At 39.0% G+C, this 15,283-nt stretch overlaps 1 protein-coding gene across 2 annotated transcripts in view; it reads left to right on the top strand.

Annotated features, from left to right (window-relative positions):
* The window catches only part of LOC122231152, a 42,298-nt gene extending 27,874 nt beyond the window's left edge, over positions 1–14,424 (top strand). For both annotated transcript variants that reach the window (XR_006208324.1, XR_006208323.1), the window contains exon 5: positions 13,953–14,424. The gene's annotated coding sequence lies outside the window, so the exon portion shown is untranslated. The remainder of the gene's footprint in view (positions 1–13,952) is intronic.
* The last annotated feature ends 859 nt before the right edge of the window (positions 14,425–15,283 follow it).

Below are 15,283 nucleotides of genomic sequence, written 5' to 3'. Positions count from 1 at the left end.
AAAGAGCCTGACACACCCACTTCAGCCCATCCTCCAGAGGAAGGCAGGAAGCACTGCAAGGCAAGAAGGTTATCAAGTGTCTGTATTCAGCTAAGGACAATCATTTTCACTGGAAGCTCCTACACTCACCCAGGCTCAAGGTATTCTTGATTCATGCTACACAAGAGCTGGCTGCCTCCCAGCGATCTACTAACTCATTCATTGTTGTGTCCATAAGGACTCTGGCAGAGGATCCCCAGCACGCATCAACAGAGATGGTATTCACCCTCAGTACACACAGACCACCACACTGCGTAGAGTTTAATATTTGTCTACTAGTCTTTTTTTTTTTTTTTTTTTTTAATTTTTTTTTTCAACGTTTTTTATTTATTTTTGGGACAGAGAGAGACAGAGCATGAACGGGGGAGGGGCAGAGAGAGAGGGAGACACAGAATCGGAAACAGGCTCCAGGCTCCGAGCCATCAGCCCAGAGCCTGACGCGGGGCTCGAACTCACAGACTTCGAGATCGTGACCTGGCTGAAGTCGGACGCTTAACCGACTGCGCCACCCAGGCGCCCCTCTACTAGTCTTTTTTAAGGTAAAATTTAAATACAATGAAATGTATAAATCTTAAGTGTACTATTTGATGAGTTTTGACAAATGCATACACCTGTGAAACACAAACCTCTATCAAGATATACATTACCATTATGCTAAAACGTTGCTTCATGCCTCTTCCCACCAAACCCTGCCCCTAATACCTGCCCACATGGCAGAGGCAATCAGTGTTTTCAGTTTCTTAAATCATAGTTTATTTCCATCAATTCCGGAACGTCATATCAATGTATCAATGTAATCATACAATATGTACTCTTTAGGATATGAATTAATTCACTCAGCATGATTTTGAGATTCCTCCCTACTGTTTCAAGTACCGGCAGGTTTTCTTTTCCCTTTTCATTACTGAGCTATATTCCACTGCATGCATATACCACAGGGATTTGTTGATTCTCCTGTTGATAGACACATGGGCTGTGTCCAGCTATATTTTCTGAATAAAGCTGCTATGAATTTCAGAGATTGTATTTTGCATTTGTTACCACAAGTGAGGTTGTACACTTTTATTATATATATTTACTTGTTGTAATTCCTCTTTTATGAATTATATATTTTCTCATGCCCTTTGCTTAGTAATTTCTTGAGAGTTTCAAACATAGTCTTGTATATGTATATGTATATGTATATATATATATATATATATATACACACATACACACACACACACATATATATATATATATATATATATATATATATATATAAGCTCTTACATATATTTAAGAGCTTTTTAAATAATCAAGGTATTTCCTCCACAACTATTTTACTTGTAGTTTACCACTTAACTATTTTTATAACTTTTATTGGGGAAGTAATGGCCAATTACCATAATTTAGTTTGAAAGTAGAAGTTGTATTTTATAATACATTCTAAAATAATCTGAAAGGATTAACTATTTTTTCAACACATTTTTGTTCTCTCTGGAAATTTAATACCACCATCACAGAAATACACACACACACACACACACACACACACACACACACACACAAACACATTCATAAAACTTTTTTTTCCCTCTGGCAAAGACAGTAGTGAGTTACAGGAGATTAGGCTATTGAAAAGATATTTTTAAATGATGGAGACTATCAGTGTAACCATTTGTTTTCCCGTTTGTTCTTGAGCAGCCAGAAGTACCTGAGGAATATCACACAAATCCCACCTGAGGGGTGGTTAGCTTGTGTTTAACCCTCAGCATGCCTTATGCTCTCCCTCATCAATATTATGCAGCTAAAATGCATTTTTTTCAAAGTTTTCATTTCTCCTGGGATAATAGTTACTGAAAAACTATATTTTAGGGCTTAGGTTAAAATACTGCTTTTGGATCAACTCAAGTGTGAACAAGACAGCATTTTTCTAAGCCTGGCCATTCCTCTATCTTGGCATTATTTGAAGATCTCTAATTAACTGGAGTGTTCCAAACTGCACAGAGATTATAGTTCTCAAAGAAGAAAGCCAAAAGCCTTGTATTAAAGAGTCTATTGTAAGGTAAAGCTGAAAGAAAATGAAATGGTTGCTAGTCTGCTGTATTATAGGATATTATCAAAAAGAACTATGGCACTTGTCCTTGGGGAGCTTACAAATTCAGGTAGCAGGGTACCCAAATGGGAATTTTGGTTAGTGATCTGGCAGTAATGTAATGTGATAGTTAATTTCATGTGTCAGCTGAGCTAAGGGATTCCCAGATAGCTGGTAAAACATTATTTCTGGGTGTGTCCTTAAAAGGTGTCTCTGGAAAAGATTAGTATTTGAATCCATAGAATGAGTAAAGACGACCCTCACTGATGGTGGTGAGCTGAGGGCCTGAACACAACAAAAAGGCAGAGGAAGGACAAATTTGAACTCTGCTTGGGTGGAGACATCTATTTTCTGTCCACAGACACTGGTGCTGCTGGGTCTCTTGAGCTCTTGCACTCATACTTACTCCACTGGCTTTCCTGGCTCTCCAGTTAGCAGGAAGCAGATCATAGTGATAAGGGAGCCTGAGGCAAGCTGAGGGACAAAGCACAAGCTAGCACACCCCCTCCCCCGAGGTGGGATATGTATGATATTCCTTGGACACTCCCAGCTACCCAAAAGCAGGAAAGGACAAATGGTCAAACTGATAAGAGGCTCCACCAGTTTACCAAAGGCAATCCTATCATAGTCTGAAGTCCGGGAACTCCTTACTGTCTTAATGTTATTGCTTTGCTAGAGGGGAAAAAACCTTAGCTGACAATAGCTAGGCCTCCAGTAAGTCTTTAGCATGTCAAATTCTCTTTGGAAACTCCCTCTTGACTTTATCTCCCCTGATTTCCATAAAATGGTCACCCCTCACACAGCACAGCTCTTCCTGGCTATGGGTCTTGTCCCAGCTTTAATAAAATCACTTTGCACCAAAGACACCTTCAAGAACTCTTTCTTGGCCATCAGCTCTGGACCTCATGAACCCTCATCATCCCAAAACTTCATCAATAGGATCTCTCAGCCTCCATAATGGCATGAGCCAATTCTTATAATAAATCTCCTCTTTATCAATCTGTTTGTCTCTCTGTCTCCTATTGGTTGTGTTTCTCTCAAGAACCTTAATATATGTTAATGTGCTACATTTGGAAATTTACACCAAAGAGATTATCTCAAACACAGAAAATCCTGTATGAAGAAAGATATTAATTTTAATACCAATTATGTAGCTTTACCATGAGCGAAAATGGGGGTAATTTTGAAAATGTGACTGTAAACCTAACTGTAAGATTATGTTCTAAAGATATTGACACATAAATATGAAAAGTACCCAAACTAAAACTTGAGACAAAAAATAAGATACTTACATTCTACTAATTTGTTAAACTAGCATTAGTAACAATATTCCCAATTTATATCAATCTAAAAATCAACATTTATGCAATTCCACCATAGGCTTTTTATTAAAATATATTAGTCCACAGACTTCTTTTTTTCTACCATGTTTGTTAAGATACCTGTTTTTTTTGTTTTGTTTTGTTTTGTTTTGTTTTTAGGCTAATGTATGTGCTTTTGAAAACGTAGTTAAGTTGGGGCACCTGGGTAGCAAAGTAGGTTAAGCATCTGACTTATGATCTTGGTTCAGGTCTTGATCTCACAATTTGTGAGTTCGAGCCCTGCATCAGGCTCTGCTGATGGCAAGGAGTCTGCTTGAGATTCTGTCTCTCATTCTCTCTGCCCCTCCCCAGCTTGTGCTATCTCTCTCTGAATAAATAAATAAACTTAAAAAAAAAATTATGTATTTACCCATTTATTTCAGAGTAAATCCTAAAATTTCCTAACATATAGATTGAAAGTTTCTCAACTCAATTGATTCTGTGTTAATAAATCTGGGGTTTTTTTTCAAGTTTTTATTTAAATTCCAGTTAGTTAACATACTGTGTAATATTAGTTTCAGGTGTAGAAGTTAGTGATTTGTCACTTACATACAATACCCAGTTCTCATCATACATACCCTCCTTAATACCCATCACCTATTTAACACCCCCCCCCCTTCACCTCCCATCTAGTAACCTTCAGTTTGTTCTCTATAGTTAAGAGTCTGTCTCCTGGTTTGCCTCTCTTTCCCACCCCCGCCAACAAGTATCTCTTTTTTTGCTTCTGAAGTTCCACATATGTGTGAACTCAAATGGTATTGGTCTTTCTCTGACTGACTTATTTCACTTAGCATAATACTCTCCAGGATTATCCATGACATTGCAAATGACAAGATTTCATTATTTATGTCTGAGTAATATTCCATTGTATTTCGATACCATATATTCTTTATCCATATATCAGTTGATAGACATTTGGGCTCTTTCCATAATTTGGTTGTTGTTGATAATGCTGCTATAAACATCACAGCATATCCCTTCAAATCAATATTTTTGTATCCTTTGGGTATATACCTAGTAGTGAAATTGCTGGGCTGTAGGGTAGTACTATTTTTAACTTTTTGAGGAAACTCCAATCTGTTTTCCAGAGTGGCTGCACCAGTTTGCATTCCCACCAACAGTGTAAGAAGGTTCCCCTTTCTCTGCATCCTCTCCCAACATCTGTTGTTTCCTGTGTTGTTAATTTTAGCCATTCTGACAGGTGTGAGGTGATATCTCATTGAAGTTTTGATGTGTATTTCCCTGATGATGAGTGACATTGAGCACTTTTTCATGTGTCTGTTAGCCCTCTGGATGTCTTTGGGAAAATGTGTATTCATGTCTTCTGCCAATTTTTTAACTGGATTATTCATTTTTTGGGTATTGAGTTTTATAAGTTCTTTACTGATTTATCTGTCAGATATGTCATTTGCAAATATCTTCTCTAATTCTGAAGGTGCCTTTTAGTTTTGTTGATTGTTTCCTTCACTGTGCAGAAGATTTTTTTTTTGATGAAGTCCCAATAGTTTATTTTTGGTTTTGCTTCCTTTGCCTCAAGAGACATATCTAGTAAGACGTTGCTATGGCCGATGTCAAAAAGATTACTGCCTGTGTTCTCCTCAAGGATTTTGATGGTTTCCTGTCTCACATTTAGGTCTTACATACATCTTGAGTTTATTTTTGTATATGGTGTAAGAAAGTGGTCCAGGCTCATTCTTTTGCATGTTGCTGTCCAGTTTTCACAACACCATTTGTTGAAGAGCCTATCTTTTTTCCATTGGATATTCTTTCCTGCTTTGTTGAAGATTAGTTAGCCATACATTTGTGGTTCATTTCTAGGTTTTCTATTCTGTTCCATTGATCTATGTGTCTGTTTTTGTGCCAGTACCATGCTGTCTTGATGATGACTGCTTTGTAATATACCTTGAAGTCCAAAATTATGCTGCCTCCAGCTTTGCTTTTCTTTTTCAACATTGTTTTGGCTATTCATGGTCTTTTGCGGTTCCATACAAATTTTAGGATTGTTTGTTCTAGTTATGTGAAAAATGCTGGTGGTATTTTGATAGGGATTGCACTAAACGTGTAGATTGCTTTGGGTAGTATAGACATTTTAACAATATCTGTTCTTCCAATCCATGAGCGTAGAATGTCTTTCCATGTCTTTGTGCCATCTTCAGTTTCTTTCATCAGTGTTTTATAGTTTTCAGAGTAAAGATCTTTTCCTTCTTTGGTTAGGTTTATTCCTAGGTATCTTATGGGTTTTGCTGTAGTTTCAAATGGGATCGATTCCTTGATTTTCTGCTCCTTCATTATTAGTGTACAGAAAAGCAACAGATTTCTGTAACTTGGTTTTGTATCCTGCATCTTTACTAAATTCATGTTATCAGTTCTAGGAATTTTTTTTTTTTGGTGGAGTATCATGTCATCTACAAACAGTGAACATTTGACTTCTTTCTTGCCAATCTGGATGCCTTTTATTTCTGTTTGTTGTCTGATTGCTGAGGCTAGGACTTCCAATACTATGTTAAATAACAGTGGTGAGAGTCAACATCCCTCTCTTGCTCCTGACCACAGAGGAAAACTCTTCTCTTGTTCCTGATCATAGAGAAAAGCTCTCCATTTTTCCCCATTGAGGATATCAGCTGTGGGGTTTTTGTATATGGCCTTTATTATGCTGAGGTACATTACTTCTATCCCTAGTTTGTTGAGGGTTTTTATCAAAACTGGATGCAACACTTTGTCAAATGCCTTTTCTTTATTGAGAGGACCACATAGTTATTATCCTCTTTTATTAATGTGGTGTATCATGTTGATTGATTTGTGAATACTGAACCACCCTCACAGCCCAGGAATAAACCCCACCTGATTGTGATGAATGATTCTTTTAACGTACTGTTGGATTTGATCTGCTAGTATTTTGTTGAGAATTTTTGCATCAATGTTCATCGGGGATATTGGCCTGTCATTCTCTTTTAGTGGGGTTTTTGGTTTTGGAATCAAGGTAATGCTAGCCTCATAGGATGAGTTTGGACATTTTCCTTCCATTCCTACTTTTTGGAACCCTTTGAGAAGAAGAGGTATTAACCGTTCTTCAAATATTTGGTAGAATTCCCCTGTGGAGTCATGTGGCCCTGGACTTTTGTTTGTTGGGAGATTCCTGATTACTGATTCAATTTCTTTGCTGGTTTCAGTCTGTTCAACTTCTCCATTTCTTCCTGTTTCAGTTTTGGTAGTTTATATGTTTCTAGGAATTTATTCATTTCTTCCAGGATATCCAATTTATTGGCATATAACTTTTCATAATATTCTCTTTTAATTGTTTGTATATCTATGCTGTTGGCTGTTATTTCTCCTCTGTCATTTCTGATTTTATTTATTTGGATCCTTTCTATTTTCTTTTTTTTCAGTCTGGCTAGGGGGTTATCAGTTTTATTAATTTTCTCAAAGAACAAGCCCCTGGTTTCATTGATCTGGTCTGTTTGTTCGTTTTTAGTTTCTGTATCATTTATTTCTGTTCTAATCTTTATTATTTCCCTTCTTCTGCTGGCTTTAGGCTCCATTTGTTGTTCTTTTTCTTTTTTAAAAAAAAAAAATTATTTTGGAGAGAGCGCAAGTAGGGGAAGGGCAGACAGAGGGAGACAGAGGATCCAAAGCAGGCTCTGTGCTGACAGCAGTGAGACCGATGTGGGGCTCAAACTCACAAACTGTGAGATCATGACCTGAGCTGAAGTTGGATGCTCAACTGACTGAGCCACCCATGTGCCCCTGTTGTTCTTTTTCTAGATGCTTTAGGAGTAAGAGTAAGTTGTTTGAGATATTTTTGCTTCTTGAGGTAGGCTTGTATTGCTATATACTTCCCTCTTATGACTGCTTCTGCTGCATCCCAAAGGTTTTCAACCATCATGTTTTCATTTTCATGTGTTTCCATGTATTTGTTTTATTTCTTCTTTGATTTCCTGGTTGACCCATTCATTCTTTAGTAGCATGTTGTTACCTTACATGTATCTGTGCTCTTTCTAAATTTTTTCTTGTGGCTGGCTTCAAGTTTCATAGTCTTGTAGTCAGAAAATATGCATGGTATGATCTAAATTTGTTTGTACTTTTTGAGGCCTGATTTCGGACCTAGTATGTGATCTACTCTGGAGAATGTCCCATGTGCACTAGAAAAGGATGTGTATTCTGGTGCTTCAGCATGAAATATTCTGAATATATGTTAAGTCCATCTGGTACAGTGTGTCATTCAAAGCCATTGTTGCCTTGTTGATTTTCTGCTTAGATGATCTGTCTAAAAACAATTATTATCAATGAGGCCCTATTTGTTTTTTATTAGTTTTATATATTTGGATTCTTTCATGTTTGGGGCATAAATATTATTCTTGTTGGATAGCTCCCTTTACTATGATATAGAGTCCTTCTTCATCTCCTTTACAGTCTTTGGTTTAAAATCTAGTTTGTCTGATATAAGAATTGCTACTCTGGACTTCTTTTGACTTCCATTTGCATGATAAATGTTTCTCCATCCCTCACTTTCAATATTCAGGTGTCTTTAGGTCTAAAATGAGTCTCCTGTAGGCAGCATATAGATGGAGCTTGGGTTTTTATCCATTCAGACACCCTATGCCTTTCCATTGGAGCATTCTGACCATTTACATTCAGAGTAATTATTGATATGGATTTAGTGCCATTTTATTACTTGCTTTGCCATTTTTTTCTCAAAGATTTCTCTGTTCCTCTCCTTGTTACTTTTGTTTTTCCCCCAAAGAGTCCCCTTTAATATATCTTGCAGGGCTGGTTTAGTGGTCATGAGCTCCTTTAGTTTTTGTTTGTCTGCGAAACTATCTCTCCTTCTATTCTGAATGATAGCCTTGCTGGATTGAGTATTCTTGGCTGCAGATTTTCCCCACTGATACATTAACTGTATCATGCCACTCCCTTCTGGCTTGCCAAGTTTTTGTGTAGAGAAATTCAGCTAGCCTTATGGGTCTTTCCTTGTAAGTTAGGGACTTCTTTTGTCTTGTTGCTTTTAGGATTTTTTATCAGCAAATTTTTTAATTTTTTTTTAACGTTTATTTATTTTTGAGACAGAGAGAGACAGAGCATGAATGGGGGAGGGTCAGAGAGAGAGGGAGACACAGAATCTGAAACAGGCTCCAGGCTCTGAGCGGTCAGCACAGAGCTGGACGCGGGGCTCGAACTCATGGACCACGAGATCATGACCTGAGCTGAAGTCGGATGCCCAACTGACTGAGCCACCCAGGCGCCCCCAAATTTTCTAAATTTAACTACAATATGCCTTGATGTTGACCTGCTTTTGTTGCTTTTGATGTGAGTTCTCTGTGCCTCCTGGAATTGGATATCGGTTTCCTTCTCCAGGTTAGGGACATTTTCAGCTATAATTTCCTCAAATAAACTTTCTGCCCTCCCTTCTCTCTCTTCTTCTCCTGGGACTCCTATGATACAAATGTTACTATGTTGGACCAAGTCAAGAGTTCCCTAAGTCTATTCTCATGATTCATAGTTCTTCATTCTCTTTTGTTCAGCTTCATTATTTTCCATTATTCTATCTTCCACACCACTTATTCGTTCCTCTGTTTCCTCCATCCTTGTAGTCATTACATTCAGATGGTTTCAAATCTCACTGTATTTTTCATTTCTGTTTTTTTAACTCCTTTATCTCTGTGATAAAGGATACCCTGATGTCTTCCATGATTTTCTCAAGTCCAGTGAGTATCCTTATGATTTTTCTTTAAATTCTCCACCAGACATATTACTTATATCTGTTTCGATTAAATCTCTGGCTGGTGAAGATCTCTTGGCACAGTTACGACCAACATGTTATTGCTGCACCTTCCTAATAAGCTAAACCCTACACGGGGTGGGGGGTGGAGTGGGGGCTGGAATTTGATTGTGTGCTGCCACAGGTCCTGAGCTGTCCTGTGACTCTTATCATGACTTTTGAGTGGTTTGCAAACACAAATCTGTGTTCTGTGACCAGTGAATGCTTCTTGATGTTTCTTCTAATTCTAAAATCCTCTAAGTTGCTGTAAGCTTTGTGCCATGTTGACCCTACACTACTATAATATCAGGTCACCCTCTGCCTTCTAGAAGTATGGCCAACAGATGCAAGGATGTATCATTGTGGCATGAAGCATAATCAAGAAAATTACTGCTCCATCTTCCAGATAGGAGTGAGATATACTCAAAAGAAGACATTAAAGGAGGAAAGACTGCTCTTCAGACCAGTGTCAGTAGGGCTTATTCCTGCTTCTCTGAAACAGACCTGCCTTTGTATCTGGGCTTTTGCTTCTCTGAGAACAAGTTCAATGCAAATGGTATGATGCCTTGCTGTGGATAAATGCTTCCCAAGTGTTTGCCTGATGAACCAACTTAGAGACAAAACATGCCTTCTGTTTGAGCCTGAAAAATGGCTTGCATCACTCTCCCTAGAGGGCCCTCTAGGGAGGAGTCTTAACAGAGGAGACTTTCCCAGCTGCCAATCATCCATTATAGATAGGGACCATAGTGCCTGCCTACCCATGTGGAAGGATGTTGGGTTCAAGAAAATAAGACAGAAATCTTACATCCTTCCCTCCAGAAATTCAGCATCATTCTCATCAAAATGAAACTGCTTAATAGCATAAAGTTGAACAAAAATTAAAATGGCTGCATTAATGTTTCAGTGAAGCTCAATTTTAAAGTAACCTTTTTTCCCCTCTCTTCCACAGACCTCCCCTCCTACTTTCTGAACCTTTTGTTTTAGGAATCCAGTACCACCCTGAAAACATGACAAACAAGGCTGACAGCACATACACAATTCCTGTCAAAGCTGGCTAGCTCCTGTACCTCCCAATAACGCCACTCCCCACCTCTCTCTCTGAGCAGGCTTGCAGTTTTTGAAGGCCATAGTCTACTGAAGTCTCCTTTGCCTGGCAAAGCAATAAAGCCATTGTTCCTCTTTATCCCAAAGTCTGTTTTCTCATTATATTTTGGCTCTGAAACATGGAGGTTGGTTTTCTACAAGAAATTGATTAAAAAGAGAAGGCACTGAGAAGTGAAAGCCAATCAGAGTGATAAGGGTTGTGAAGGCTGGAGTGACTCAGATGTGTAGGTTACTATGGTCCAGAGCATTTTAAGACTTCCCAGTGAAGGTACTGTGGAGCAGGCCTGGGGTGGGATGATTTGGGATAGTCAGAAAGTAGGAATCCAGGTATACCAGTGGGAAGTCTTACTGGCCCTCCATCTCCTGCAGGCCCCCAAAATTTCCCATTCCTTCTCTCATATTCAAAATGCTGGTCTTCAAACCCCACACAAATAAAACTTCTGTCCCACCAGTCACCTACAAATGTCTCTTCTGAAGAACAGGAGGTATTCCAAAGTTATTGGAAGAAAATGAGCTGAATAGGATGGCCCAAGATGCAGTGTGATGAACCAGGTTGGTCACTCTGAGAAGTGAACAAGTTCCACACATGACATCAAAGAATTGCCCAGGTCATGTTCCACGATGATTAAAATTATTTTTTGGCTTAGAGGCAAACACCAGACGAATCTCTTCTTTTTTAAAAATTTTAACATTTATTTATTATTGAGAGACAGAAAGAGACAGAGCCAGACACAGCATGAGCATGGGAGGAGCAGAGAGAAGGGAGAGACACAGAATCTGAAGCAAGCTCCATGCTCTGAGCTGTCAGTGCAGAGCCCGACATGGGGCTAGAACCCACAAACCGTGAGATCATGACTGAGCCACCCAGGCGCTCCCAGATGAATCTCTTATGCCCCCTGAGAGTACGGATCTACAAAACCAGTGAAAAGGAGCCAGGGCATACCCACTGCATCAGCAAGTCCCTGCTATGAGGCTTCATGTCATCATCATTGTACTTCATCATCACTGTCAGGAACTCAGTGGTCCTGAAGGATGTTTTCTAGGTAACTGACGTCAACCCTTCAAGTGTTAGTTTTTTCTTGGTGTTTTGGAAACTTAGTCAAACTTTCTAAAAATTTACTACATACTTCTCCTGCACTCCTATGAAAGGATGTTCTTAAATAACTTCAATCTTCTTTGATGAGCATGTTTAAACTAACAAGACCATGAATTTTTGTCTTTGGTCGTCCTAAGATGATGTCCTCAGGTTTTGAGAAGTGTGAGATTGATATTCCCCACCCTAAATAATCCAAGAGAGTTGCTTTTTGTTTTCTTACATCTGTATTTTATAATTATCCTTTCCTTTTTCATATTCAGATTGTCAGCTGTCATTTCTGACACTGGCCTGGTTATATTTAATAATAATTCAACCTACCGTTTCCTTCTTCAAAGTTACTGTTTTCATGGGAATGCAAGCTGGTGCAGCCACTCTGGAAAACAGTATGGAGGTTCCTCAAAAAATTAAAAATAGAACTACCCTACAACCCAGACATTGCACTACTAGGTATTTATCCAAGGGATACAGGTATGCTGTTTCAAAGGGACATATACACCCCAATGTTTATGGCAGCACTATCAACAACAGCCAAAGTATGGAAAGAGCCCAAATGTCCATCAATGGATGAATGGATAAAGAAGATGTGATAGATTGATACAATGGAGTATTACTCGGCAATCAAAAAGGATGAAATCTTGCCATTTGCAACTACATGGATGGAACTGGAGGGTATTATGCTAAGTGATATTAGTCAGAGAAAGACAAATATCATATGACTTCACTCATATGGGGACTTTAAGACACAAAACAGATGAATATAAGGGAAGGGAAACAAAAATAATATAAAAACAGGGAGGGGGACGAAACATAAGAGACTCTTAAATATGGAGAACAAACTGGAGGGGTTGTGGGAGGGGAGATGGGCTAAATGGGTAAGGGGCATTAAGGAATCTACTCCTGAAATCATTGTTCACTATATGCTAACTAATTTGGTTGTAAATTAAAAAAAATAAAATTAAAAATTAAAATTAAAAATTAAAAAAAGTTACTATTTTCAGGAGAACAATATAAGAATGTTTATGAAAATAATTTGCAAAGCAAGAATAAGATACCTTAAAATTAGGACTTAAGTGCCTCTGAGTGATATCTATAAACTTTAAGGGATAGATTTTGTTACATCACTTTCCTTTTCCTTCTTACTTGGCACTCAGTGTTCCATATAAGACCAGTTACTTGAGAAGAATTTCAGTAAAACTTGCAGTGAACAATATTCTGGGGAAGTGAAGTCCCTGGGTGTAAGCTAGTTCTATGGCTCAAGTGCTATTTCTGGCACCCAACACAGATCATATTTCCTATAGTATACACGTTACAGAACTGTTCTTTACTTCAGAAAACTGTAACACTGTTACTGTAAAACTGAAAACTGTAACTGTATATCTATTTGTGATTATTTGATGTTTGCATCGTCTAAGACTATAAATCCCAGGAAGGCAGGGGCCATGACTGGTTTTGTTCACCATTACATCCCTAGTAACTAATCTAGTAGGTGCCGAATAATTTTGTGATGAATGACAGAAGGAACATGTGGCAAGTCCTGAGCCAAAATTTCTGGTTGTGTTGGTGCTGTCTCGTGTGACCTCGGAGAGAACATTACACATCCTGAGTCTCAGATACAACATTTGGAAGAAGGTTTTTAACAAGATGGTTATACAGGGTTCATCCATTCTAGACTTCTAATCTATTTGAATACAAGAAAGGATAGAAAATGTCAAGATTAAAGGATGCTCCTGTAGGGAGCTGGAGGAGAGGCAGTGGCAGGGGGGTGGTCATCTGAGCATCCCCAGGACATGGCAGGAATGACTCCTGGGAGAAAGGTTATCTCTCTACAGCTGTCTAGACTTTGGAAAATTGTGAAGAAAATAAGTTTCTCATTGAAACCCTCCTTTTCTTCTCTGCACCCCTTTGTTGAAACTCCACACCCACCTCCATCATCACCACCATGCCACCACCTCCAACAAATCAGTGTCATCATGCCTCCCATTCTGTCTTGCTTCTAATAAAATGGAATAAACTCATGCATGGATAAGCACAGTTTTAGGAACTTCCTCTTGCTGTGCTCTGTTTGCATTTTCCAACGTAGCTTATTTTAGGGAATGTTTAACTCATAAATTATTTGGTAAAGATTGAACTCAAGGCAAAGGGGAGTACTTTTTTTTTTTCTAGTGGTCAAAGAGAGACTTTCATAAGGCTCCCCAAATCCCACCCAGAGGCTCAACTGCTTTGCCAGCCGTAGCTCAGTGCCTGACTCCTAGGAGTGCCAGGTAAATCCAAGTGGGCAAACCTGTTTCCATATACCACTTTGTCATCAAAATCATCATTTGGGTACTACCTCCCAGGGTTGGGACTAGTAGGAAAGCAAGGCATTTACCTTGGGAACAAAACTTAAGGGAGGCCCTAAATCTTGGTAATATTTTAATATAACTCTGTAAAATCAAAATTAATGCAAAAATCCACGATGGACAAAATATCAAAATTTTAATATGCTAACACCAGATATGTTGTTTTTCTCTTTTGTCTCAGGCTCCAATGTGACTTGGCTTGGCACTTCTTTGTCTCTTACTTCCTTCAATTCTGATGAAATGCAACCGGGAATGCACATAATGAAATGTGCAAAGGAGGCACATTGGTGCTGGCTGCATTGCTGTGCACCGGGGGAGGACTGTCAGCTAAGCACCCGGGGTTCAGGCCAGCATCTTAGCTATTCGTGAACTGACAGGGAGCCTCTGAGACACTCTCACCTGATGCTTCCCCTCAGGATGAGTCATGGAGGGGCAATTCCCAAAGGGTAAGAAAAAGGTTCTCGCTGGAGCACAGTAGCTCTCTGTTGAAACCATTACTGCTGTGCACACAGAAATGTCAGAGTCATGTACAAGGTTTTCACATTTGTTCACATACCCATTCCACCCTACATCCTGAAGTTGGGATCCCTGCCATGAAATAGTGAAATCCTTCATTTACTGTTCCACCAAACATCCCTGTCATATTAAAATCCAAGGACAAACTTTATTTATGTATTTATCGTTTTCTATAACTCTAGGAGCAGACGTGGGGACGAGGAACAAAGGGAGCTATTTCTCTTTGCTGAGCACTAACATAATATAATAAATGGTGACAAGGGAGGATCTTTATTCCGAAAGATGTTTAGTGATTTTTGAGATTTCTCCCTGCTAGCTCTCAAGGGATGGTATGAGTGAGGGAGGAGGCATCTCATCAGTGCCGTTTGTCTATCAGACGGTCTCCAGTTCTCTGAAAATACAGCTGGGGGAGCATGCCAAAGAAAGGATGGTCCTTACTTAACGTGAATGGGAGGATATTTTTGGAATGGAAATTAATCCTTTTTAAAAATGAACGATGGGAGGGAGGCACTTCTGAACGGAGTACCAATACTACATAACAGTTGTGGTTAGCCCAGGCATTACAAACCTGATGACGTTGGGGAAAGGAGGCACGACTAACCTCAGGCATCCTTCAGGTGATATTCCTCTGCTCCTGGTGCCTCAGCTTCAGAGTGTTTCACCTGCAGTCCCAATAGCCATCCTGAGTCATCTCCACTAGCCTCTGGTAAAAAATTGAGGACTGAATTTAGCATGATCTTCACAGTTACTTTTCCATTTTTCTAGAAGACCACAGAATGGAAAGATAGGTAACCTGAGTTGATCAGGTAAATGTTGTTTAATTATCACAGTCCTTAAGGGATCACTTATAAAAATGCTTCATACCATAATGTGTGCTGGGGTGGGGGGCTATTTCCCCCCTACCCTCCTAGATTCTTGTGGCTCTTCCACTAGTTAAACTGACGTAAGACAGATTAACTGGAGAAAAACATTTAATTTCATATGTGTAGGAGCACC

This window comes from Panthera tigris, chromosome D1 (assembly GCF_018350195.1).
Source record: "Panthera tigris isolate Pti1 chromosome D1, P.tigris_Pti1_mat1.1, whole genome shotgun sequence".
Lineage (NCBI taxonomy): Eukaryota > Metazoa > Chordata > Mammalia > Carnivora > Felidae > Panthera > Panthera tigris.
Note: the sequence above shows the minus strand (reverse complement) of the source record. Positions and strands in the feature narration are given on the sequence as shown.